Source organism: Protopterus annectens, chromosome 5.part0 (assembly GCF_019279795.1).
Source record: "Protopterus annectens isolate FY-2018-M chromosome 5.part0, PAN1.0, whole genome shotgun sequence".
Classification (NCBI taxonomy): domain Eukaryota; kingdom Metazoa; phylum Chordata; order Ceratodontiformes; family Protopteridae; genus Protopterus; species Protopterus annectens.
The window spans coordinates 998,405,602-998,431,139 of NC_056735.1; the positions used below are offsets into that span (position 1 = coordinate 998,405,602).

General features: G+C 38.6%; 1 protein-coding gene across 1 annotated transcript in view; it reads left to right on the top strand.

Annotated features, from left to right (window-relative positions):
• GRB7 (growth factor receptor bound protein 7) overlaps nucleotides 1-25,538 on the top strand; it is a 2,830,640-nt gene that overhangs the window by 1,581,434 nt on the left and 1,223,668 nt on the right. The window lies entirely within an intron of this gene.

The following is a 25,538-nucleotide window of genomic DNA, read 5'->3' on the forward strand; positions in this document are numbered from 1 at the left end:
GTCCAGCTGGTGAATCTGGGAATCTTGAGGCAATGTTACAACTGCCTCATGTACACAGACAACCCTCTCCTCCTCCTAATAAATTCCAACACATGTGAGAGATGCAGCCATATAGCCAAACTGGAGGCTAAGCTCTCTCAACTCAGTACTGGCGTAACCAGTCAGGAGGAGAAGGAAACCACACTCAGTACAATTCCAGTCTCACATAGACCTACCACAACAGCAGACCAAACACATAAACACACAAAAACATACTTGGAGGCTCTAAATAAACATATGCCTAAGCATCAGAGACCTCCAAAGCTGACACCCAAGCAACCGCTACCCCAAAACAAAACACGTGCAACACATAGCTCACAAAGCCAGTGTGCCAAACAGTCACAGCCCTTAAGGCTAAACAACACACCTGATACACTTGTAATAGGTGACTCTATCATCAGGCACACTGACGTCCCACTCACCAGGCTGAACAAGGAGAAGGTCACGGTGAGCTGCCTGTTGGGCGCTAGGATCCCCCACATAACACAAGCACTCAGTTCACTGCAAGGCAAGTACAAATATGACTCAGTCATTGTCCATGCTGGTGTGAATGACCTGAGACTTACCTCCCTGGACTACATGAAAAGAGACATAGAGGAGCTCTCTGAGCATGTGGCCCAGGCCAGTATGACCCTGACCTTGAGTAGCATCTTACCCTCACCAAGAATGATGCCACAATATGAAGACAAGATGATCAATTTCGACAATTGGCTTAAGTATTGGTGTCATTCAAAGGGGATCCAATGCCTGTCAGCCTGGGATGACATGCTCGACAAGCCACGATGCTTCGCTAGGGACGGTTGCACCTGTCACCCCTGGGCTTTCGGATATTGGCAAAGGCTCTTGCTACCCCCATAGTGCCTTTTTTAGGCAAGGCTCAAAGACAAACCCACCTCCATAGGTATCACAAGGGATAAGAAACTAAGAGTAATGCTACTCAACGCCAGAAGTCTAAACCTCAAGATGCACACACTCGAAACTCTCCTTAGCATGGAGAACATCGATATCTGTGCAGTAACAGAAACCTGGTTCAAGGCTCCCGAGAGCACCCCAGCACTACCAGGTTATACCTCATACCATGCTTTTCGGCCCCAAAACTTGGACCGACCCACAAAAGGAGGGGGATTATCAATATTCGTCAAAGATACCCACACTTCCAGGTTGGTGGCACAGCACAAAGCATCAGAGACTATCCATGTGCAACTAACAGTGGGTAAAACTGCCTTCCAGTTTATAGCCTGCTACAGACCACCCTCCCTAACCCAGGAACCCCACTCGGCCTTCCTGAGAACACTAGAAAATATGAAGGTCTCTCCAAACACCATTATATTGGGCGACTTCAACTACCCAAACATAGACTGGGAGCATTACTCTAGCTCCAACACCCTAACCCAAAGGTTCCTAGAAATTATAAACTCAAATGCTATGGAACAACTTGTTACCACTCCCACAAGAGGGGGAAACATATTGGACCTGAGCATCATCAACATGGGGACTCTATGCTCCAGACCAGAAGTGTATCCCTCACTGGTAAGATCAGACCATAAACTAATCTCACTGGATATTCACATCCCGACACCACCCCCTGCCCAGAAAACCACAGTGAAAAACTTCTCTAAAGCAAATTTCACACTCCTCAAAACTGAGGTGGAATCCTTCAAAGCCCCTGGGCCTGTGGAAAATACGGCCCAGACCACAGAATCCTTTATAAACGCATTCTATGAACACCTTCAGGAATGCATGGATCATGCGATCCCAAATAAAACCAAGACCCAATCCTCCAAAGGCAGACGTTCTGTCTGGTGGACCGCAGCCATAAACAAACTATACAATAGAAGGAGGAAGCTACTAAATGATAGAGCAAAATTTCAAAAAGGGAAGGCATCTCTGATCAGCATTAGCAAAAAACTACGGGCACTCATAAAATCATCTAAGGCCAGCTTCGAGAGAAAAATTGCACAGGACACTAAGGATAATCACAAGGCTTTCTTTAGTTATGTTAGGAACCTGGGTGGTAATTCCCAGATATGCTCAGAATTAGTCCAAAATGACAAAAAATACACCGAACCCACAGACATTGCCAACATCCTAGCTGACAGGTTCAACGCAACCCCCCCCCCTCCCCACCAAAAGGGCAAATATCTATTCCAGCAGAGTGCTGCCCCCCTGACATCTCAGATGCTCAGGTAAGAGCCACCCTCTCCAAAGCAAAAAACACAGCATCAGTGGGACCAGATAGTGTCCCGGGCTACGTCCTACATGAACTCCAAGAAGAGCTAAACCCAAATATAAAACTACTGTTCAATCTCAGCCTTACTACAGGATATGTACCCAAAGAGTGGCGTACAGCAACTCTGGTCCCTCTCCACAAAGGTGGTGCCTCAATGGATCCTGGAAACTATCGCCCCATAAGCCTGACTAGCTTGGTCTGCAAAGCTATGGAAGGGATCATCACGGACCTCATAAATAAAGATATTGGGGACCTACAGACACTGGATCCTACCCAGTTCGGCTTTGTTAAGGGCAGATCCTGCCTCTTAAACCTGGTTGATTTCTTTGAAACAGTCACCAAGGCCATTGACGAGGGGAAGATGGGCCACACAGCCTATCTGGACCTCGCAAAAGCCTTCGATACAATACCCCACTCGGGCATTATAGATAAGCTCACCAGCTTAAATATAAACCCCTATGTCACTAGATGGGTTGCAAACTGGCTCAAGGACAGAACCCACATGGTTAGAATTGCTGGAGCCATGTCAGACTCCAAACCAGTTACAAGTGGCGTCCCACAAGGCTCAGTCCTGGGACCTCTCTTGTTCATTATATATTTCTCGGAGGTACAGGCCAACACAGAAGGACTGTGGCTGACCAAGTTCGCAGATGATTGCAAACTGGGCGCCATAATCGACTCTCCAGCCGACACAAGCATCCTCCAAAAGGGCCCCATAGAAACAGACAACTGGTGCCAGAGCCATGGCCTCAAGCTAAACGCCAAAAAGTGTATAGTCATCCCCTTTGGCAAAAACAAAGTGCCCACAAATTACCACATAGGTGGTAATCCATTAAGTACAGAAGAAGTAATTAGGGACCTGGGGACCCAAGTTGATAGCAATCTCTCATTTGACAACCACTTGGCCAAAGTGGTTAGAAAAACATTTTATATAGGCCACCTAATCATGAAGGGATTCACATCTAGATCAGGGGAGGTCATCGTGCCTCTTTACTCATCCCTCATCAGGCCCATAATTGAGTACAATGCCCCTTTTGGGATGTACCTTACCAGACACCTGCAGTAACTGGAAAGACCCCAAAAGTACCTCACCAAGAGGATCAAAGGGCTCAAACAGATGCCATATGCTGCCCGGTTAAAGAAACTCCAGCTCTACTCAGTGGCATACCGCCTGTTCAGAGGCGATCTGTGCCTGACATATAAAGCCATGTCCAACCCAGAATTAATGGACATGCTGCACCTCAGAAAATCCAAATCCTATCGAGCTACACGCTCGAGAGACTCGAACCTCAGCACTGAAATAAATAGGACATGCTGGAGAGACAGATTCATAACCCAGAGGCTCCCTTCACTCTGGAATAAAATCCCAGTCCAGGTTAGGCAGAGTCCCTCATTGAGTCTCTTTAAGAGGAATCTTGATGAGTGGATGGGAAATCGTAGGTTTACCCCGGGTATCACTTCTGTGTCACTGTTAGACAGAGGCACAGTATACTAACCTCTAAAAAGGGCATAGCAAAATTAATTTAAAATGGGTGCCGAAAGCCAAACACATTCTGGCTAGGCTTATAAATGCCCTCGGGCAGATAGCCTAGTATGAACCTATGAACCTGTGAACCTCTGTCCCTTATCTTCATTCCTTCCTTCTTTTTCCCTTATTCCATCCTTTTTTTTTTTTTTTTTTTTTTGAAGAAGGCCCAAAGTGAATTATCATTAACAAAGTATGTAGAACATACAGTTTGGGTCTGATGAAGTTTTAATCAGAAGAATATATGTCTTAAAAAACAGGATATAAAACAGTATATCTATGATGTGTGGATGAGCAAGGCATAAGTAATGATTATCAAACAACTGTAAGACATAGCCTTTATTACACTTAAACATTTATACCACTTATTTCTAAGGCTGAACCATGACTCAAGAAGACATTCAGGCTGGTTTTGGAGGATGGCTCCTTTTATTTTATACTATACAAATCAGTATTAAAGCAATAGTAAATAGTGGGCATAGTTTGTTATTTATCTTATTTTTTCTCTTAATGTTTATGCACTATTAAATAGTTACCTCAGTTGTGCTGTATATATGTGTTTTGACATTATTTTTGGTAACATGTTGGAAATATTCAATAAAAAACAAATGAGAAGGAAGATATGATAAACTATGTGCCTTCAGAACAGAAATAAAAAATAACAAAAAGTAAGCATTATGGTGACAAAGACGTACCTTCACTACCTGTCAGTAATTTGCCCATTCTTTCAACAGAGATGGGAGTCAGGATCTATATAATTTGCGCAAATGCTTAAATGAGTGAATTGCTATTTGTCGACCTGTATTAAGCAAAAGCTCAATTAAGGGAATGCTTGGTTAAGCAAATTGTTTTCCCAGGGAAAGGATGTGGTTTGTCATCATCAGGTATTTGCCTTTTTCCCCACTATAGTTTGATTTCGGAGTTGGTATGTTTAGTTAGGGTGTGTGTGGGGGGCTAAACCCCCCACTTTGAAGAGTTTTAAATTTAGTTTTATTTGTTTCAATCAGTGGGTGGGTAGCAGTTTTTTCCCCCAGGAAACATTTTGCTTACCTGAGTGTTCACTTAATTGAGCTTTCGCTTAATACAGTTTGACAAATAGCGATTTGTTCAATTAAGCATTCGCTCAAGTGATTCAGACCTGGGAGACATGCATCCTTGGGGTAGACGAGAGTCTTACAGCCAGCTCATTCCTGCTCAAGAAGCACTATTGGACCATCATTTCCTCCAGCAGTGAGTGTCACATTGTTGGGAGCAAGTTACCTTGTTGGTCCTTTGAAGAGGACTATCCTTCCCTCCCCCAGCTGCATGCAGACTCATCGTACCTGCCTGGCCAAGAGATGAGGTATGTATTCTTGCACACTCATGTACAAACACACACACAGACACACACACACACACACACACACACACACACACACACACACACACACACACACACACACACACACACACACACTTCATGTTGCCTGACACAGCAGGAAGGTGCCTGCATGCCTGATGCAGAATAAACTAACACAATTACAACAGGCAGGAAATACACCCAGACAATCATAGGTGTTGCCAGTACCATGGGCCTTGGAGGTTCCCTCCTCCCAAGGATGAGCAAGATGGCATCACCCTGTCAAGATCATCCTGCTCTGTGTTGTACCTTAGGAGCCTGTGCTGCTAAACCTTTTGTGTGGTATTGTGTTAGATGCCTAGTTAAAGTCTAATTAGGCACCATGAACAGCCCTTTTTTGACTTAAAATCCTGATTACTTAGGTCTTCCAAAATGTCTGCACAATGCTCAACAGCTTAATTTCTGCTCTCCCAGTGTAAAAGCAGAAACTGAGAAACTGGAGAGCCATTGTAACTGTTATTTTGGTAAAAATTCAGTTATTGGCTATTAAGTACACTGTCTGGATGCCAGCAAAGAAGAAATTTTCAGAACCTGAGAGAAAATCAACTAGAAAAGCAAAACACTGACTGGGAAGGATTCTGCAACTGATCAGCAAAAAAAAAAAAAACAGTTCAAGATTCAGCTTTAGTTCAATAAATGGCTTCCAGTAATTTAGCAAAAAAAAAACAAAAAAATCAGAGGTGATTAAAATAAATGAAAATTTGAAGGAATATATCAGTTCCAACAAAAAAGGCTGGAAAATGGAAGAAACTTTAGCTACCTATTCAGATTAGCTGACAAAACTTCAAAACTCAGAGATTGAAATGAAGAAAAAGTTGGTCAAGTGTGAAGCATCTGTGAGCTGTTTCAAAAAAACAGTAGAGTTACACAACAAAATGTGTGGAGACAACTGGAGATTTTCTGCTGTACCATAGAAAATGAAAGGAACAAGACTGTATTAATTTTACAAAAGTAGAAATACAAATAATCAACTGGACTGGTGTTCCACAGAAAGATTTGTTAATTGAAAGGGCACATTAAGTGTGTGCTCTAAACCTGGCTATGAGAAAGCAGCCAAGACCTATATTTGCAAGATGCAATCATACCAACAAAAAGAGTTAATCCTGACAAAAATTGGAAAAGTGTTAAAAATTGGAAACAGCGTTGTAATTGTGGAAAATGATTATTTATTGAACATTAGGAAGAAGAGAAAATTTATCCCTGCAATCACAGAATGTCAAGAGGCAGGTGTGAGATTCAAGCTGTCGTACTCAACTGTCTTTAGAGTATTTTTGCCTGGGGGAATCAAAGGCATTTTTTGATGCAGAAAATGCAAAAGGGACTCTGCCTCTCATTCATCTGACAATAGAGCTCATATTGAGACTTTACGAGTGAAACCCTTTTGAATATTCTTAAGGAAAATCCTTGAGTCAGAAAAAAGTACAGGAATTGACTATAAGAATCAGAAGTACCTTGGACTAGAACCAGAGTCTAGTTTGGGAGATGGATGCAATCAGGAAGACCAGCAACACTGAAATTAGTAAATAAATGTGAGATTATAAAGCATTACTCATGTCAGCAAAATAATACATTGCAAATAAAAGTGGCTGAGAAAAGATTGAACTTTTGTTTTATTTGTTAAACTGGATGGAATGGAAATTATATACACCACATTATATATATCATTAACATTTAGAAAAACACTGTAGGGGAAAAAGTAGCTGTAAGTAAAATAATTGTTCTTATTTGTATTCATGCAAAACATTTGATGATATAACCACATATTATATTGTAAAACAGTTTTGTACAGTGTCCAGCCAGTATTGTTTTAAATGTAACAGGAGTCTTTTCAATGACTGCTGTATGTGTTAAAAATATTAAAGTAAACAAGTACCTTTTTAATTGTAAGAAATATATTTTTTACAGTATAATAAGAGAAAAAAGCCTGAACAGAAACAAGTTTACATTAATATAATTTTGTGACCTTAGACTGTTGGGGTGGGGTGTAAAAGTATACTGATTATGTTATATGTAGAACTAAGACAACAATTTTGCTTGTTTTTACAAGGGTGGATGTCCAAATGCGTGTCCTTGGCTTAAGCTGTAAACAAGTTTTTGTAAACAAACAGGCTTTAAAAATAAAAAAAACCTAAAGGCATGAAAATGCTAAGTTTCTTGCATCAGCAAAGATAGCTTATTTTTTCCATTAGCAAATGTTCTCAGTGTGAGCAAAAACTCTGCAGCTGAAGGCACTTAGCTAGGGAAATTATGTACATTCTGTTCTGAGTGAAACTTACAAAGATTTCTTTATGCATCTGTGGGGTTGTTAGTGGCTTTTTTATTACTGACTACTTTTACATGTCAACAGGTTGTCTGCAAGGGCAATCAGTTAATCCTTACAGTTGACAGTGATTAGCAGTTCAGTGAAAAATGAAGTCTGAAATTATGGGAAGTAAATAAGAGATTATAGCCTCCCCAGCAGCCTTAATACTTTATTGCATTTAACAGAACACTGCATAATTTAGTTTTATTTAAAGGTAGCAAATGCACTATTTCTTGGGGCTAAAAGTTAATGTTTTCTGAAAGATGCAAGCTGTTTTTCACATCTGACAAGGGAAGAGAGATAAGAAAAGAACAGACAGCAGTCAGTGTAAGTGAGACACAGGCTGTAACTTGCACTTTAACACAGAGAACCTGCTTTTAGACCAGGTTATGCTTGTGGGTACAGTTGTCAATCTGAGGTGATTGTTCCTATCTGGAGGGTTAAACTTCAGTTGTTAAAAATGTACATAGTTTTGTGTGTTTGTTCTAATTTAATTGGAGATGGGGGTGTTATGAAAATGTATTTATGTTCTGTATGAGGATTTGCATTAAAGCAAAATGTCTTGAGAAGTATGACATATGTTCAAATGGATATGAGAAGAGACAACTGTATAAAAGATCAACCTGCCAAACAATAATATGCATGTAAGACAAAAGTTGGAAATTCACCTTCAAAAAACTGTCATGTATAACAAAGGGGAACAATAGCTTTTTATCATAATGGCTTCTCTTTCCATAGTATTTCAGAATGTAAATATTGTTACAAATATAGACAAAAAGGAATTGAATGCAGTGTACAAATAGCAGTGCTGCAGGAGACACATTTGGAAAGAAATGAACATATGAATTTGAAAGGATTTGAGGATGGATATTCGGCAGAATATCAGGAACAAAGGAAAATGGGAGTAATAATACTGATTGTTAGAAAGGTCCCAACAGTGATAGAAAAGGAAAAAAAGACAATAATACATACATGCATACATACAAATGTTTCAAGCATGGGAATTAAAGCCCTTCTAGCTTGCCAATATACCAAAACACTTGTTCCCATAATAAATTTCCAGGCTGTTCTGAAAAATATCTAAACTAGTACTTATGTAATTTGGTAGTCTGTTCCAAGCATCAGCTACTCTGTCAGAGAACCAATTAGTACACTTTCTCATTCCTATAACATCTTCTTCTACATAGGTTATCTAATGATTCTCTAGTACTTTTTGATAACCCCAAACATTCCCAGAGATAGTTGTCCCTAAATGCCCTATACACCTGAATAAGATCTCCTCTTAAATATCTGTAAGAGACACTGTACAAGTTCAGATATTTTAGTATTTCATAATAACTTAGAGTTTCACATCCATGGATGCCCTTGGTATATTTCTGCTGTACTCTTTCCAATTTATTCATGCTTGTTTTCCTGTAGGGTTTCTATATTGTTATTCCATACTCAAGTTTGGGTCTAATGTAACTAACAAACAATGACTTCATTATGTTTGATTTTCTAGACTTTATAAATCTTTTTTATGCAACCTATAGTTCTGTAACTATCATTAGCCAATTGGTTGATATGATTAGAAAAACCCATAGCTGAATCTACCCATATACCCATGTCCTTAAATGAGTCTACAGTTTCAATCACTGTGTGCTGTATTAAATATTCACCTTTCAGTTTATGTCTCCCAAATCTTATATGCTTAGTTTTTGATGTATTTATCAACATATTATTCTCCTGTGCTCAAATGGTCAATTTAGTCAAATTATTTATCAGACATGCCTTATCTGTAACACTTGTAATCAGTTTACCCAATTTCAGGTTGTCAGCATATAGACTGTAGAACACCTCAGATGAAAAAGTAAGGTCTGAAACATACAAGCTAAACAAATAAGGGCCTAGGACAGAGCCCTGTGGTAAATTTGCGATAGTAAGGGGATATTAACAAGGAAGGAGGATTACACTGGCATGTATTAATATTCCACCAAAAACTGCTGTTAATGGAGCTTAAGAAAATTTGTGCAGTGCTTTCAGCAGGGAATATTACTTATAGGTGGGGAATGGAAGTTTATTTGCAATCATGAGGATGTATCAGGGGGCATAGAAGGAAAAAAAAACAAAAGAGAGGAGATTTCTGAAGAAAGTTATGAAATAGTTGGTATGGAAGACATGAATTCAGTAGTAGGAATTAGGACATAATTCACTTATCATTCCCCAAGGCATAATAACTGGACTAGACTGGATAGAAATTATATTTCACAGGAAATATACATTTAATCGACAGCTTTGACATATATGCAATAACTATTTTGGATCATGCACCAATAAAGACTAAGATAAAAATGCAAGGTGATTAAGTAAAAATGAGATGCTAGCACTTTCCCACCTTCCTATTAAAAAGAGAGGAATTTAAGAAATGGGTAGTGGAAATTGTTATTAGGGAAGATATACATTTCTTCAGAAGAAATAGCTAGTGAGTTGCATAAAATGAAAATGGAATTTAAAAATAGGGTAGAAATAAAAGAGAAAGATATATTGTTAAGAAGTATTAGGAATTATTTAGATGGACTTACAAAGGTTAAAGTATTGCTGAATAAGGGAAATCTTATGGAACAAGAGGGGGAGTGGTAATGAGAAAATAAGGCAGTATTTGTATAACATGAATGCGTTTAGAAAGATTTGTGTTAAGTAAATATTTTTGGATAACAACTCCAGAGCACACAAACTTTTAACACAGTGACTTAGACAACAAAAAGTAGAAAGTGTTGTTACCAAACTCATGGAGCCTATGATAAGAAAAATAACCAGAGATCATATAAAGGTATTCGAGATATTTCAGGAATTTTACAAAAATGTGTAGAAAGCAGAGGAATTTGGAAACCAAGAACGAACTCAAATGGAATTATTTATGGCAGACTAAATTATGCCAAGATTAGAGGAAGATGAAGCTTAACAACTAATAGTTAAGATATGAGGAGATGAGATAAAAATGGTGATGTAGAATCAATCCAGAAGGAAGTTACCAGGAACAGATGGCATTCCTGTGAAAGCTTAGATGTTAGGAGGGGAAAAAAGTGAGAAAGATCTAGAAGATCTGGAAGTTTAAAAGAAGGGAAAGCGCCAGCATCTTGGAAGAACATTATGGTGACTGTATTTCCCAAAGGGGGTAAAAATCCATCAGACCCAGCCTCATATAGACCCATTTCAATTTTAAACCATGATTATAAAGTGTGTATGTGTATTCTAACTAAAAGAATGGCAAAGATGTTGCCAAAACTGATTTTAATGGATCAGTGTGGTTTTGTGGGTGGGGGGAGACAAACATTTGACAACATTAATAGCACACTGATGATCCAGATGGAAGCAGAATGTAAGAAAATACCACTGTTATTGGTGGGTTTTCATACAGAGAAAGCATTCAACAGAGTAACCTATGATTTCTTGAGTAGGGCAGTGGACATATTTGCATTCCCTGATACAATAATAAGGTTACTTAGTAGGGTATATGAAGGATCATAGGCATGAATTTAAGAGGGAGGGTTCCTCTCCAATGAGTTGTGTTTAATTATGTGTTTGATTTGATTGTGTTTGTAATATTAAATATTTTATTGGTTGATTGAATAATTACTTGTCTTAATTGTTTAGGTTTTACTATATATATGTAGCAAATTCATTCATTATTGTTTCTGAAGAAGCCTGTAGTAGATGAAAATAAATAAACATTTTTTGCCCTGAAGTTCAAGTGTACTGTTACTGGATTACCTTGAGGCTGTGTTGGTGAATTTGTGTGGTTTTAAATTATTGGTTCACAAGTCTTCATTTTTTTGGATGTTTTTGGTTTAAGTTGATTTTGAACAGAGGAACCAGGAAGGGGTGTCCTCATTCCCATTTTTTAGTTGCTTTATATTTAGACCCACTGAGGAAAAAAAACAAAGGACTCAGACACTCAAGGATGTAATTGGTACAGTAATCAAGAAAGGTTGGTTTTATTTGTAGATGACATTTTGCACATGATAAATCCAAAAAAGGACACCTAATTGTTGTGAGACATTTTGGGATAGCTTCAAGTCTTTTCAGAATATAAACTTAATGAAGATAAAGCAAAGGCTACAGTCATAAATTATGCACCCATGCATTACATGGTTCAGCAAAACCCATAGTTATGGGAACATGAGAAAATTAAGTATGTTGGAGTATGGATTGAAAAAGGCTTTTGTTATGGCAGCTAAGGATATGTGGGAAGAGACTAAACAAAAGATAATACAAAAACTGAGAAAGTGAAAGCTCTTGTTTATGGTTGCGGATAGTAAGATAAATGCAGTGAAAATATTTTAGTCTCTTTAATTTTATGGAGAGGTTAGGCATATTTTGAGCAAAGGTTGTGGACAATAATTAATAAATAGTTGAAGGAATTTGTTTGTGAGGGAAAGAACGCAAGAGTTAAGTGGGATAAGTTGACCTTCTCAACAGAACAAGGTGATTTAGGATTACCTGATCTGAATGTATATTTTAGAGCTACACAGTTAAGGCTCATATACATAAGACAAATAGAAAGCTATATATAACTCAAAGCAGAAAGGGATAACGATGAAGCAGAATAGTTCAAGACATAAGTAGAGAGTGAAGATATGGATGCAGATCCTTAAGGAGAATAATAACAAGTATACAGAATATTATATTCATAAAGCTGCAGAAAATATTCTAAGAACTAAGCCAACGTGTGAATGCAGAAAGAAAATTTTGCCAATAGGATTGACTGCAAGTAGGGGTGCAGAAAACAAGCAAGAGGGGAATGGGATTTATCGGAGAAATCTGGCAAAGAAACCAAGGTATTAGGAGTGAATACTAGAGAGGGAAAAGTAATAGAGTGGGATGAGGTCCAGAAGAAGTGTGGACTGGAGGTAACATGACTTCCTTCCCCATCAGGGTTGCTATCTGAATAAGGCAAAGAGAAAGAGATTAGAAAGTTCTAAGTGAATGACCAATTCTGGTAGAGTTTTAGTCAAATATAGAACATAAACTGCTGGTAAAAAGGGGATAATAAGGGGGCAATTAAATATTGCATGATAGCTATAAGAATTAATCAGAGGAGATTAGAACAGATTGAGTAGAGAAACTGGCAAAGCAATATACAAACAAACAGTGGGAGGAGATATGTATGGCTCCTAAGTATACAACAAAGTCCAGAAGGTATAGGATGTTTGCTTGGGAGTGTTTGCATAGATATTTTTATACCCCAAGCAGACATCAAAGACTTTTTCTTCAGGTAGATAGCAAATCTTGGAGGTGTAATGAGAAAGAGGTAACTGGGAAGATATTTTTTGGAATGTAATGAGTTGCCAGATTTCAAAAACTCTCTACAGAGCACACTGTCAGAAATATTGTGGGAGCAAATGGTTGTAACTAAGGAAATGATTTATTTGAGCTGGGACACAGAATTTGAATCGTCTAGACATAGTAAGGCCTTATTAAGTTTAATTCTGTTTGTTGCCCAAAGAGCAATCACTAGAAAATCAAAATCAAAATCTAACCAACTGCATTTGAAATACTGAATATTGTGAAAGAAATAAAAGACCTGGAAGATGGATCTTCAGAAAAAAGAAGGAGCAAATCACATAGAAAGAAATGGAAATTTTGGGAACAATACATGCATAATAATGTTCAGGATGTTAAAGAGAAGGCAGGAATTAAGTGATTTATATAATGTTGGACTGAAAGATATTTTTAGAAAGAAAGAAAACCTATAATGAATAATGCGTGCAATGGAAAAATGTTAATATGCTTTGTTCAGAGACAGCAGCATAACCTGAATATAATTATTACTTATTCCGCAGATAAGCCTATTTTGTATGACTTCTTCACAAGTACAGTCCTTAGCTAACCTTATAATTATAGTTACAACAGCAATCTAGCCAAGTGCTGCAGAGAGATAAAGCCCTGATCATGCCTGAGTGACTCAAGTTTGATTAGTTACTTCAGTGCTTAATGGTGCTGACAAAGAGGATGACTATGCCTCTCTTGGGAGGAGAGATGCACTGGTGGAGGCCAGAGGGCAATGAGATGATGCATAGCTGGGGACAGGGGGCAGGAGAATAGAGCAGAGATTCTCCTCATAGACCTCCCAGCCGGATAATGATTTCTGCACATATGAAGTGGACACAGGGCTGTAGGAAAAAACATCAGGACTGCAGTATGACACTTCCAGCTCCCCCACTCCTCTCACAGGTGCAGGCGGGATCATGTAGTCTGCATGACCATAAGATCTTTTCCATCCAAAGAGCCAGGTCCTACCCAGTGAAGGGAAACATTGGGGTTCCCCTTAAGGCAAAGGCACTGAGAGAAGGAGCCATAGAGGGAGCCAGGGATTGAAAGTCAGTGGTAAGCTAGAACAAAAAGTAAATAAAAAAAAAAACTCAGCATCAAAGTTTTTAAGTCTCCTATTGTTGTTTGTCTTTTGGCTTTTCCCGGTTAGGGGTCGCCACAGCAGAACTCCGGTCCATTAATGATTGGCAGTTGTTTTTTATGGTGTCGAGTTGCCAGCCCGATGCCCAACCTTCAACGAAGGCACGCCCATTCAACGCATGTCTTTCTTACGCCCACTCGACTGCAGGGAGGACATGCAGACTCCACACAGAAGGCACTCCCAACCCAAGCCGAGAATCGAACAGGAGAACCATTTGGTGTGAGGCAACAATGCTACCACTGCACCACCGCGGAAGTATTAAATTTCAAGCACTGCACTAGTATGTTAGGATTTGAAAAATGTATTTTAGTAAGTAGACCAACTGTTTAGATGGTTTATTGCCCATTTTCTCTGGAATGAGTAAGTACATTCTTCATTAAACTATACATTTTAGTTCCAACATCACTTAGTAAAACTGATTTCATTTTCTTTATTTCTTTAATGTGGTTTGCACAACATCAGTCAAAAATACCTCGCAGTATTCTTCCCATCTTTAGATCCAAGTGTTGGACAGGACAAAATTGCCTACCCCTATAGCCACCTCTAGTTTTCAAGCCTCTTTCTACCTTTTTCTTTCTTCTTCTTCTCCTTCATCATTTTTTTCCCTTTTTAGCCTGTTCAGATCACATAATTTTGTAGTAGTGTAATTGATACAAAATTAATATGTTATTTATTTTAGTTGATAACATTCTGCTGACACTCTTAGAAAAAATAAAACTCAGCTTCTGCATCTTTCAAGGCAGAGTCTGTTCAGCTAGAATGGTTTGCTGTACTGTAGTTAATTTCATGAAACTGAAAAATCAGGCAGGGAAGACTGCTGCTTAACAGGGTCACCTGTAATTGTACAACATAATGTTACAGGTAGGATGCCAAAACATTCGACAACTCCAAACTACTGCAAACCTTGTCTATGCTAGGAAGTAGTTTAGCACTTTTGGGCCAGCAAGTGGTGATAAATATCCCAAAATTCTGGTTTAACAAACCTGGTGAGTATCAATGTGCATAGCTTTCTTGAGTAACATTTCTAATATGCAGAGTGGGGTGAGACTCAGATGCCATTTTTGCAAGGCATCTACCACTGCATGATATTTAGTTTATGTGCATGCAGAAGCTGTGTGGTACCTTTACAACCAGTTTGTAGTGTCCTTCTATTTACTATATATGTAGAGACTGGTGTTTTGGTCAGACTGCATTAAATATGGTTAATGGTAGGAAACAGCTAGTGTGCTGAGTCTGTCCTTAAGGGAATTTAACAATCAACCCCACTTATCCATTTCTCCGTTTCTGTCCAACAGGGTCATGCTCTCTTGAATGCCTCTGTGGATTTTTACTCCATCACCCATTCTAGTAGTCTGTTCCATAAGCCAATGATCCATTCTATGAGGAAGTCCTGTCACAAAATCTAACCAACTGCATTTGAGGTATTGAATATTGTGAAAGAAAGACCTGGAAGATGGATGACTCCTACAACCTGCTGCCTCTGCCCTTCATCTTCCTCCTCCATTCTTTCTACTCAAGGCATGCCTTTCACAGCTTCACCAGCATAAACAAATGCACCCATTTCATGATCCTCAATCTCTTCTGGATTCAAGTGAAAAACCTCCCAGTTTGTATAATCACTGGTGATCTCTTTTTCCTTTCATTTCATTCACCCTCTCACCGGTCATCTCTTCTTCCCTTCATTTCATTCACCCTATCACTGGCCATGTCTTTTTCCCTTCATCTCATTCACCCTATCACTGGTCACCTCTTTTTCCCTTCATCTCATTCACCCTATCACTGGTCATCTCTTTTTCCCTTCATCACATTCACCCTATCACTGGTCATCTCTTTTTCCCTTTATCTCATTCACCCTATTCCTGGCCATGTCTTTTTTCCTTCATCTCATTCACCCTATCACTGGTCATCTCTTTTTCCCTTCATCTCATTCACCCTATCACTCGTCATCTCTTTTTCTCTTCATCTCATTCACTGTAATCATTGGTCATCTCTTTTTCCTTATATCTCATTCACCCTACTCCTTGCAACAACCTGATGTCCCTTTCTTTGTATAGTTTATATAACTGGATGCCATACTCAAGGTGTGATCAAACCAGGTCTTGGTAAAACAGAAGTATTACTTTGCTATGATCAACAAGCCTCCAGACCCACAAGGAGAAAATGTTGCACCTTCTGTCCTATGTATATATCCTGGATTGCCTGTGTTTTTCTTGGATATTCTAGTGAGACAGTAGCTTCTGAGAAATCATTCAAAATTACTTCTTTATGTAGTTTTTCTCTGTCAGGCTTTCATGCACACTGCCATAAGATTGCATTTGCATGGTCATACTGTGTCATCATATCATATTTAGTGTACATTCAGAGTTTCTCAGGATTCTGAAAATCAGAGAGCACTCTGCTTCCATGGTACAGCAAAGTCCATGTTGAGAAGCATAGCAGATATCAGACTTATTTTTGCTACTGACAATCTAACAAAAAGACCAGTCAATACCCATAAGTTTTCAGGTAACAGTGACATTAATAATTTCACCTGTACTTTTTGCTAAAATGCGTTTATAATCATGCCAGGTAAGTCCATACATCTGTTTGTTTGCCTAATAAGGTTTTGCTGATGTTTATAGAACCATTTTCTACAGCTATACTAGCTATACTATTTCCAGATGTTTGGCTCAGATTATTGCCTTTTGTTATTCCCACCACAAAAAAACTATTTTGGAAATGGTTGGATTCTAAGAAGCTTTCTGGAAGCAGCAACATAACCCTTTGTACAGACGCGTGACTGGTTCAATCAGTGCCCTTGGCTGGTACTATGAACCAGTACCTCACCACCTCAGCTCTTCAAGTGAAAAGAAAAAAAACACTTAACTGTAACTGTAATAAGCCAGTCACAACCATCGGCTCATCACCTTATCTCCCTCAGCTGTTTCATTAACGTGAATAAAAAAAAATGTTTTTTTTACCAGCACACCAACCAGGGGGCCAGATGCACATCATGCCCCTCCCCCACTTCAGCCATTCAGGTGCACTCAAGTTTAGTTAAAAAAAATTGTATTAAACTGCTTGCTACAATGTAACAAGCAGTTGCTGTAGTATAGACCACACGCAGAGTGCTACAGTGTTCAGTTTTGAGCCACAAATGCAATACCGGCTTTTAAAAGCTGGTATTGCATTAAAGGTAGCTTGGGATCAAGTGAACACACTCCCAGCACTTTACTCCTGGGGCAGTTGCCCCCTTGCCCTGAACTAGCTGCACTACTGCCTCTGCATACACTTTTACAAAGCAATATAAACTAGATTCTTTCTCCAGATGTAGGACAGGTTTAGGACTATTCTCCAAGAGCTCCTTGACCCTTCTTCCTCCACCTAGTTCTTCTAAAGCTATAGTAGTCTACCCATATAGCTTAGGCTACTGCAGGAGTGATCACAATAATGAATGCAGTGCAGTTGTGTAAGCACACTTGCCATAATAGTAGATGTTTGAATGTTCACTGCTGTAGTACCCACTCACTCCCTCCACCATCTTTCTTTTTTGTTTAATTTTTTTGCCAGTGTGTGGGCATGTATTTTTTCTTTTCCTAGCATAATGTTGAGGTACATGGAAAAGATAATTGATAACAACACTTGGTTCTGTAACTGGTGTCATTCAAGGGGAATTAGGTGTGTGTCATGCATGGGATGAACTTCTGCTCAGCCCTGCTTTCTTTGTAAAGGACGGCCTGTACCTCTCATTCCAATGACCACTGACTAAAGCCTTTTCTACCATTATAGTGCCTTTATTAGATAGAGTCCAGTTAATGGATCTTCCAACCTAAAAAAAACATAACAAATAAAGGACTGAAAAATATAATTGTGGTACTGCTCGGCATTAAGAATGTAAATAACATATTGCCTAACCTCGAAGCAATACTGCATTTGGAACAGTTTTGTGTGTGCAATATCACTGAATTTTAGTTTATAAGTGCAGAAAGCACCCTGTCTGTGCCTTTCATTCATTTAGACCTGATTAAAACATTTGTTGAAGACCACATTATATCAAGACAGACTCCCATATCCCAGAAACCAAATGTATGGAGATTTGGCTCACTCTGTATAAAACCAGCTACTGATTTTAGCATGTTTTAGGACCCCTCTTGATGACTCCCAATAACTATGTCCATTTCTGAAACACTTTCAATTAACTACTTAGACACAAAAGCTCTGTCATCCTTGGAGAGTTTAACTACCCACTGATAAAGTGGGAGACCTATACTTCAAATGTAGGCTATGCCCAACAATTCCTCTGTTTTATAAACAAAAATTCTCTGGATCAATTAGTGAAAGAGCCCATTAGAGGACAAAATATTCTTGACCTGGTCCTTAGAATTCTGTCAACTACATGCACTATCCCACTGGTATACTCATCCGTAGTTAAGTCTAGCCACAAATGGTTAGTTAAACTCTTTCAAAATTTCTAAACCAGCAAATGCAAATATCGCAATGTTCAAAGACTTTAAATGTACAAACATCCTATAATTCTGTGATAAAGTCTATAAGTTCAAGTATAAGTGTACCCATCCTAAAATATTAACAAGGGTAGTAGTTACACAAAAAATTATATGATTAGTTAGAAAACTGTATAAATCTATCAGTCCCTATCAAAGTATAAAAAAAGGTCATGGCAAGAACAGATCTGCCTGGCAGTCCACATGCATAAATAAACAATACAGTAAGAGGGAAAAAATTATACGAATTGGAAAAAAAAACGAAAAGCATACAAATAAAAGTCAACATCAAAAGGTTATCAAAAGTACTGAAAAATACTATCAGGAAAACAAAAGCTTCCTATGAATTTAGTCTGGCATCAGAAGCTAAGGATAATTATAAATCTTTCATTACTTATGTTAGGAGGTTAAGAAATGACATCCAACATTGTTCTGAAGTTATTCAAAATTATATTACCTACTCCAGTCCATTAGCTATCATGGAAATTTCTTCCCAGAGACATCTTATAGAAAATTCACACAATCCTAAGGACCTCAAACCCCCTATCATCACAAAGGAACACTTACTAGAAGTACTTTCCAAAACAAAAATAATACTTCCCCAGTGGGAGCTAATAACTGACCAGGCTTCCTGCTGTGCAGCACTAAACATGCACCATTAGACCAGCTCCTACAACTATTCAACCTGAGCATATGACTGTCTTTGTACTTGAAGTTTGGTGCACCACAGTTTTGATGCCTCATACCAAGCGAGGCCCCGTCATGGACCCCAAGAATAGCAGACTCATCTCATCAACTTGATGAGTCTCACCTGGAAGGCCATGGAATAGGTCATAGCAGATCAGATAAACTATGATATAAAAAATCTTATAAGATTTGACCCCAGCAGTCTGGCTTTCTTAAAGGTAGTTCTTGTCTAATGAATTAGACATAAATTGTAATGCCTATATACAAACTAAAATCCGCGAGTAATAGGCCGTCTGATACCTCAGTTTAAAACAGACTATATAGGATCTCTGGTTATTTATTTATTTATTTTTTTTGTTATGGCTCCCTTATAAAAACACTTGCATAACAACAACACTTCAAAACTTAAGCATATTATCCAAATGCTCCTTATTTTCCCTTTAGCATTTAACAATTGCTTATCTTCTTGCTCTGTGAGATTCTCCTCTTTCTGTAATACTTTAACTTATGACAACACTCTCTAATTCTTGTTACTTCATTCCCATACCGCTTTCTTATTTCTACTAAATTTTTAACCTCCATTTCCATTTCTATTCCACTCTCCCTAGCTATCCATTATGAAGAAATTTCTATCATCTTTCATAAGTTTAAGATCATTCCCACTACCTATTCCTTAAATTCTTCTCTTTTAACAGATAAGTAAAAAAAGTACCAATGTCTCATGTTTACTTCATTACCCTGCACCTTTATCTTAGTTTTTACTAGTGTGTGACCTGAAACAGTTACTGGATGTGTTTCAAAGCTGTTAATTAAATATCCATGTTCCTGTCAAATATAAGTTCTACTCATTCTAGCCTAGTAAATGTATCATGGGAAATTGTATATAAATTCTGTCTGAGTTCCTGCTAGTATATTCACATATTCCTTTCCAAATATTCTCACATATTTCTTCAGAAATCTTCCCTTCCTTTTGTTATATTTTCCCTTCTAGGTCCCCTTGATACATCCTCACTACCTGTGAATAATATTCCCTGCTGAAAGCTAATTATTACTCCCAAAATTCTCTTAAGCTCCATGAGATCAGTTTTAAGTTTTCTATAAATGTATGCCAGTAATTCTCTTTCCCTGCCAGTAAACCCCTTATTACCACAAATCTGCTGTTATTGTCTTTTCCCCTTTTCCATCACAACTGGAGCCTCTCTAGCAATTAGTATTATTACCCTTTACTTTTATCACTAATACTCTGTCTAATATCTGTTCCAAAATTCTTTCTTTGCCAATTCTTTCCTCAGTAACATTGCTATTTACAGCCTACACTTCTTAGTATAATTCAGTACTCTTTGCTTTTGTCTGTACCTGCAGTGTCTTCTACATTTCACAATAATATTGGTAAGGCAGTCATGGTAAAAAAAGCTATTACATTCACATTGCATGATAGTTCTTTTGAATATGTATTTTCAACTTACAACTTGCATGCACATTATAATGCTCAGCAAGCTGATCTTGTATGCAGTTCTGCTTCTCCATTCTGTTTGAATTAATGTCACATTTCTCAGAATTCTCATTTCAAAAAATAAAAAAAACACTCATGAAGCAAAAAAAAACTAAGTCAATTTCCAACCACTTTTACCTCACACTAAACACACAGAACTATAAAAAATTTCCAAAAATGTAAGTTAACCCTCCATATAGGGGGCAGCTGTCTCAAACATACAGCTAAACTGTATTCTAAAGATAAGTTTAATTATATTGGAAGAAATTGCTAGAGCCTGTGTTCCTGTTTGCATGGATACTATCTGTTATTGCCCTGTTTCTGTTTCCCTCTCATATGTGAAAAAGTACTTGCATGCTTTAAAACAGCTGATTTTTAGTGTCACAAAAAGCACACTGGCTACCCTTAAATATATAAATGAAATTGTGCATTGGTATATTTAATACTGAAGTACTTAAACTTGCTAGTGATGCAACCACTTGTAAAAGTATTGACTTCTCTGGGTGTCAAACCTTCACTGAAATGCTTGCTAGTTCCTCTTTAATTACTAATTATTATGTTTAGTACACAAAAGCCTTAGAGCTCATTCTTCAGTAATTTCTTTATAATTTCCTGCATTTCTAGACTTACCATCTCCAACTGCAGACACTTGCTGATGGGGAAAATAGCGCTAACAGTTTTACAAATGCACAAAACCGCTTATTTCATATAGTAAAGAAGTACCATTTTCCATGTTTTCTAGTTTGTTTGCTTAGAAAAAAAAATCCCTTGTTTGCAGAGTAAATTAAGGACGTTAGTCTGTATTTCCACCTATAAAGTACAGTTACATATCATAACAGTCTTCTTCTTCTTTTGGCTTTTCCAGGTTAGGGGTCGTAAATGTTCTAATACATCACTATTGCAATGGCCTAACTTATTTGGTTCCTACCACCACTGACCAGCCAGCTTTCAATGTATAGGGTGACATCCACATGCTCTCTCATGAGGTACCAGTTTTCTAAATGGCCTTATATTCAATACCACTGTCAAAAGCACAGAGTGCCAAAATGATCAGAGCTTTCTTGCCTAGAATAAGGAGGTAAGAGCCCTGAAAGAAAGAATGTTAGAAAGCATACAGAAAGGTAAACTATATACACAAGGGTATATATATATATATATATATATATATATATATATATATATATATATATATATATATATATATATATATATATCTACACACTGGAATTATAAAAGAAATCACACCAAAAGAAGGGGGCTGGAGGGGTGGGTGGGTAGCTACTACAACAGTAACCTGTTAGAATATCTACTGATATAGTATGCTTACTTACAAAACTGCAGTATGCTCAGCATTAGATCACTGTTGGAGTAGCTTAAGCTATTTGGGTTAATTGCCATAGCTTAGAAAGTAAGAAGGGTAGAAGAAAAACAATCTAAGAATCCAGGAGCTCATGGAGAATGGCCCTTGCAAAGGCTATTCTGGACCTGGAAAAGGTATCCAGTTTGTAGTAAGAATATGTACACAGGATCAATATTCTGCTTCTAGAATACTTCTTTAGTCCACATCCACCCCTTACCAGAAAGCCGACAAAGAGGCCAAAGCCCTGGTAGAATGAGTCCTAACCCTCTCTAAAATTGGCTTATTGTGGTTTAAATAACAAAAAACAATAGCATGTAACAACCATCTGGAAATTGTCTGTAATGACACTGGTTGTCCATTCTTCTTACCTTCAAATAGACAAACAGCTGGTCAGCATTCCCAAAGGACTGAGTTTTAACTAGGTAGTATCTGAGCTGCCTGTGGACATCCAGAGTGTGAAGAATCTTTTCTCCCTTGATCTTGGGGGTGGAGTCAAGGAAAAAACTATTGAGATTAATAGTTTAGCTAAAGGTAAACTCTGAGACAACTTTAAGCACAGAAGAAGGGTAAATTCTCAAAGAAACCTTGTCCTTGTGAAAAATTAGGTAGGACTAACTCACCAGTAAGTGATTATATCTCCAATACTCTCCTAGCAGAAGTCAGAACAATGAGTTAAACTGTCTTCAATAACAACCTCAAGTCAACCTGATATGCTGGTTCAAATGGAAAAAGAGTAAGCTTTTCATGCACAGTGTTAAGATGTCAAGGAGTAGCCACCAGTTTTCTAAGTGGCCTTATATTCAACACCCCTTTCAAAAATTGTATAACTTGAGGGTGGTCAGAAAGTCTAAGGCAGAGAGGCAGAAATGGCCACTAAAGGAATCTTGATAGAGGAAAAAGAAAAGTTGGGAGATGGTAATTCACACAAGTAATCAATAACCAGATGCAGCTGGACTTGAAGAGGTTCTTGGTTCTTGGACTAGCACGAACTTGAAAATCTTTTCCACTTTTCTTGTTAGCAGTTTTTTCACTTCATTCAAGTCCTCAGGATAAAAGGTGCCTAAAGGGTATCAAAATTCTGTTATCTAGGCAGTTAATTGACGAGTTTCCAGGTTGGGGTATAACAGATTATCCATGTTTTGAGTGAGTAAATCCAGTATGTGGGGAAGCTTGTGGCAATTGCCCTTGGTCAGATTGAAAAGAAGACAGAATCACTGTTGCCTGGGTGCAAAAGGAGTCATCACCATACCTTATGGGAGTCTTTCTGGATCTTTCAAAGAACCTTGGTTGTCAGTGGAAAGTATAGAAAATATCTAGAGACACTCCCATCCAGGGGAATGAGAAGAAAGCAGTCTGCCAGTCCTATTTGGAAGGGATCCTGGAGCAGAATTTGCATAATTATCTGTTTTGAGAGGAGGCAAATAGATCCACTTGAGGTATTCCCCACAGTTGAATTAAGTGTTGGAAGAACCCAAGGTGAAGTTTCTACTCGTGAAGGTCTACCCTGGTCCTGCTTAGCTTGTCTGCAATCAAGGTTTGAGCCTGATGAATCAAACTGAGCTGAGTGGCTGTCTTCCAGGCTGTCACAGCAAGTCTGCCAAGAGGGTAAGATCTGGTAAACCCCTGTGTGTTTATGTATCACATCACTTTAATGTTGTCTGTGTAAATTTGCAGAGGTCCTTGGACCAGTGATGATTTAAGCATTTCAAAGCATTTATCACTTCCATCATCTCTCTGACATTTATGTGCTTCTGTGTGTCATAAGTGGTCCACAGACCATGCTGTTTCATCATCAGCAGTAGCAGCAGCATGAAATGTCTGGAGAGGATGACGGACAAACAAGTGAAAGTACAGTTGTGTAAAATCTTGCCATAATGGTAGATGTCCTTGCCTTCACTGCTGCAGTATTTTTAACATTCAGGGATTCCCTGCCCTGGAAGCCCGTCATCCAGCCAATATACCAAAAACTTGCTGTTGCATTTAAAGTCATGCCTGAATGGCACTCAAATGCTGCTTGCATACTGCAGGGCATAAAGGTGACGTTCAGGCTTACCATAAACAGAACTGATTGCCTCAGCAGGAACACCAGTCCAAGGAACCCAAGAGGTAACATTCACATCCAGGAAGGCAAGAGACTAGGGGGAATGGAGACAGGAAGCAAATACTGCAGCAGTGAAGACGAGGACATCTACCATTGTGGTAAGATTTTGCTCAACTGTACTGTGTCCTTACATTCACTGCTACAGTATTGTTAACATTTGGGAGATTGCCAAAGCTCAAGAGGAAATTTAGGAGGGTGAAGGAGAAGAAGAGTCTCCTAAGAAGCCATGGAGAGCAGCACTAGCAAAACTAGCCCTAGGATATCATCCAACTTGTACTGGTTAGTAAAGGTATGCACAGAAGAGCAGGTAGCTGCTTCAAGAATAGAATTAGTATCTAAGCCCTTGGAAAAGCACCAGAAGAAGTCACCGCTCTAGTAAAACGAGCCTTGACTGAAGAAGGAAGGCTCTTGGCATGAAAGTTGAAACAAAAGGAAATAGCATTAGAAATCTAAGAAGAACTAGTTTGCTTGGATACAGCTAGACCCAAAATCTAGAATGAAAAGAAACAAACAACTGATCAGATTTACGAATAGTCTTAGTTTGATCCAAATAAATTCTGAGTTGCCTATGCACATCCATAGTATGCAGCACCCTCTCACTGTCAGACTGTGGAGAGGGGGAAAAAAGTAGGCAGATTAACAGATGATTAAGGGAAAACTCATTAACCACCTTAGGTGTAAAAGAGGGATTAGTGCTTAAGGACACCCTGTACTCATGAAAAATAAAAAAGAGGAGGACAAGGCATAAGGGCCTGCAACTGAGACACCCGTGTGGCAGAATTAAGGGTTAGCAACAGAACAGTCTTCCAAGAACAATGTTGCAAGGAAGCTAAAACAGCAGGTTCAAAAGAAGCCAGAGTCAACTTCTCCAAAACAAAATTAAGATCCCAAGGAGGTGGCATAGGCTTCCTGGGATGTCTAATACTAAGGCCGCCTTAGAGAATTTGTTTAACCTTGTATCAAGAAGCTAAAGGAAGAGATAAAGACAGACAAGCAGAAATGGCTGATAAGTGGGCTTTAATAGAAGAATAGGCCAAACCAGCAGTGAGCAACTCACACAAATAAGAGATAGAACCAAAGGAACATTCACAGTAAGTGGGTTCAGGTTACGCAGACAGACACCAAATGGAAAAACTCTTCCATTTGGATAAGTTGGATTTCCTAGTAGTAGGTTTCCTGGCCTCCTGCAGTAATTGCAACACGGCCTCAGGAAAAAAAAGGTGTCTATGAGGAATCAAAACCCTGTCACCCACAATGTCAGTTGAAGCATGGACAGGTGGGGATGGATGAGAGATCCCTTGTCTTGTGTGATTAGGTCCATCTTGTGAGGTAACTTGTGATGATTGCCCCTAGCTAGATGCAGAAGTAGAGGGAACCAGTGCTGTCACAACCAACGGGGAGTCACCAACAAGATTTTAAGAGCATCCTGATGAATTTTGAAGAGGATTTTTGGGATGATAGGAAGGGGAGG